At 53.8% G+C, this 3,153-nt stretch overlaps 1 long non-coding RNA gene across 1 annotated transcript in view; it reads right to left on the bottom strand.

The window, feature by feature from the left end:
• The window catches only part of LOC127749088 (uncharacterized), a 66,417-nt gene continuing 63,264 nt past the window's right edge, over window positions 1-3,153 (bottom strand). Inside the window, exon 4 of the long non-coding RNA XR_008010961.1 lies at window positions 1-69. This is a non-coding gene — a long non-coding RNA (uncharacterized LOC127749088). The remainder of the gene's footprint in view (window positions 70-3,153) is intronic.

The raw sequence follows: 3,153 nt of genomic DNA on the forward strand, positions 1-3,153 counted from the left end.
CCCGGCAGGCCAGCCCCCTCATTGAGGGCGCGCTGGGCCCCGCTGCGGCCTGCTGCCCGGCGCCATCACCTGCGGACCGAACAAATGAAGGCTTGAGTATGAACTAGACTATTTTAAAGAACGAAATTTTTCCGTAAAAATTTGGCAACGTTTCGTAACAATGATTGTAAAAATTAAAACATTTCTAGGAAAAAATGAAAAAAGAAACCAACAAAACCACAACAAACTTTTAATGAAAAGAGAATATTGGAAATTAAAATCCTTTACTTCAACTGGACACTTAATTTATCCTGAAGAAATCGGTCATGAGTTATCCGGGGGTATTCTTGGGTTAGTGTTAATCGGGGGGTAAGTCAAGGGGTAGCCCGGTGTCAATTCAGGGGTAGTTAAGGGGTAACCTGGAACCTGTTGTACACGAGATCTGCCCACTTCGCAGTGGGTAGGGCCAGGGGGCGGCTTACTGTCAATCTCGCGTAATCCAACTAAACGTTTGATATGTCTGCTGGTCCGCGTTCGAGCACGACGACGCCGACGATGGTAAAGTGCGTTCCCATTTCTCACGCGGAAACCTCTCGCTGGATAGGTTGGGCGCAAGTCCCAAGTCCCGCCTCCCGCGCACAGTCGCGGGCTGGCGACCAGCCGCGGAACACCAGCCGGGACACCGGTCGGCTCTTTCTCACTTTACGAGGTCCAGTCGCCACCGGCCTGTGCGGGTCCGCAACGCTAAGGCTACCTCAGCCGACAGCGGGCGACTTTTCCCCTGCTCGCAGTGTGTGCACGAAGTACCCCCTTTATGTTTAGGAGTCGATGTGTACAGGTGTTTGCTACCTACTCCAACATTTCATGATAAAAAACGCGCTGTTAGGTTTTTGAGTAACGGAAACAAACACTAAAATTCATAAGTGCCCCCTTGTCCTGAAATGACTGATGTCGGTAACCCCGGAAAACAATTATGTCTGCACGTGTAGCGACCCTCCGACCTCAGGTTCTAGGTAGAGGGCCTAGGGCCGTGCTAGTAAGACCCACGCAGTCACTTCCGCGCTGTGGTTATATGCGTTCGGCACATGACGCTTGCGCCCACTTTATGAAGTTCCTAAATCACCGCAGCACTGCGTCCCGGTACGTCCCGGCGGCGGTACCTCCCCAGCCCATAAATACCAGAGATGAGTGCGACAGAGACGCGTTAGTTCGTTAGTTTTCCAAATCACATTCTCATGAATCGCCCGCCACTGACAGCGCCGATGCATTTTTAATACTATCGAACCCAAAGAACGAGAGATTCCGGAGGCCCGGGCCGCGGTTTGAATACGTGAGGCGAGCGCGCCTCTCCCTCTGTTTGCCCTTGCCCACCTTCCCATCCATATTTCACCCATCGTCATCCGCATATCTCCCCCCTCCCCCTTTCCTTCTCCTCCTCACCTACTTCCCTCTTCTCGGGTCTTCCGCGCCGGCGGTTTCCTTTTCACCAAACATTTTCACCGTTTCCTTATATATACTACTTTCTGCTCTGCCCCGTCCCAACAACTCCTATATTCCCCTCCGCTTTCCAGCCTAAATCACGGCCATTCTTATGCACCGGCCGGACCACCCGGCGCGCCGCGACCTTAGGCCCTTCCTCGTCTTGCGCAAGGCCGCCTTCAATTAATACCCGGTGGCAAGCTGCGGGGCGTGGCGGGGCGTGGCGGGGCGTAGCGGGCGCGGGAAATTCATTTGTCTTGTCGTCGGGCCGCTGCGGGGCGTGGCGGGGCGGGGCGTGGCGGGGCGGGGCGTGGCGGGCCCTTTGGACGCGCACCGCGTGAATTAGCCTCACGTCGTTTAGTGGCTAATTGATGAGCATCGGTCTCGAGGAGGAGGCGGCTCGTGAGGGGAGAGAGAGAGGGAGAGAGAGGGAAAAGGGGAAGAGGGGAAGAGAAAGGAAAAGAGTGGAAGGGAGGGGGGGGGCGTGGCGTGACGTTTAAAGGAGGAACTAAGTATTTTAGAGCAACGTGTCCAACCCGATGCGTGACGTTGTTGTTTGCTGCTGCTGTTGCTGAAGTTCTTGCGTGTTTCCGAGCGTGTTTCACAACGACTAGCTCGCCTGTAAAAAAAAACAAGTACTTAATACCGTATATGGTAACGTTCACCACCTTTTTTTCCCCTCCTCATCATGCTCTTTGTTTTATAGTCCGCTGAAGTGGCGAAACATGATTTCCGTATGAGGTTCTCTTTTTCTGCAGAGATAACGCGTGACATGCCGTCTGCGCAGAACAGAGAGAAGCCATGCTGTTTGGGATCCAGACCTGGTCCGAATAGGTCTCCATTGGGCACGATAAGGCGGGCCGTGCTCGGCCGTGCTTCTTGATGAGGCGATGGGCCCCGGCCGTGAGAGTGTTGCTTGGACAACCGATCGCGCGGGGAGTGAAATGTCGCCTTCATATCGGCGAGATGCGGGCCGTTTAGCAGCGCGAGTACCTTTTGCGTCTGGGGGCCAGATAAAGAACACACACATGCGCTCACACACGTTCTCCTTTAGCGCCATTATGAAGATGCGAGTGTCACGGTGGTGAATCGAGTTGCTTTACGAACACCAGGTGCCCAGTGTCATCTCATGCGCGCGCGTTTGCGTTTGGTGTGGCAAGAGGGTGATATAACTTAAACAGGCACAAGATACATACAATACATTGCCCCATTTCAATTGGGTCGCAGAAAATCCCTTTGAGCTCTTCCACCGCCCATGCTGTCCTTTCTCCTCGGTGGGAACAGGGATCGCCTATACAGTACGTCCGTTTCTCTCAGATTCATTGAGAAAATGACGGGACCTTGGCGCCTGCGAGACACGGGGTAGGCCACCCTGCGGTACACGCATGCACCGCAGGCAAGATAGTGCCTACCTACCAGGCGCTATGGGTGCTTGTAGAAGCACAACTGGTCAGTTTGGAAACGTAAATTGACGGACGTACCGGATGTAACTGTGAATACGGAGCAGTGTTGCGGGTTCGCGGGTTTGCATACTCAATATGGCCGCAGGAGCCGTGGCACCTTACGGGCGTTGAGAGTAGGCAAACCCGCCACACTGCTGCGTATCCACAGTTACACCGGTACTTACTGGATGATTCCATATTTCAATCACCCCACATAGCGTTTTTCAAGATGCCTGCTTTTCCTTGTGCTCAG

The sequence above is a fragment of the Frankliniella occidentalis genome, unplaced genomic scaffold (assembly GCF_000697945.3).
Source record: "Frankliniella occidentalis isolate FOCC.00 unplaced genomic scaffold, Focc_3.1 Scaffold30, whole genome shotgun sequence".
NCBI classification, from domain to species: domain Eukaryota; kingdom Metazoa; phylum Arthropoda; class Insecta; order Thysanoptera; family Thripidae; genus Frankliniella; species Frankliniella occidentalis.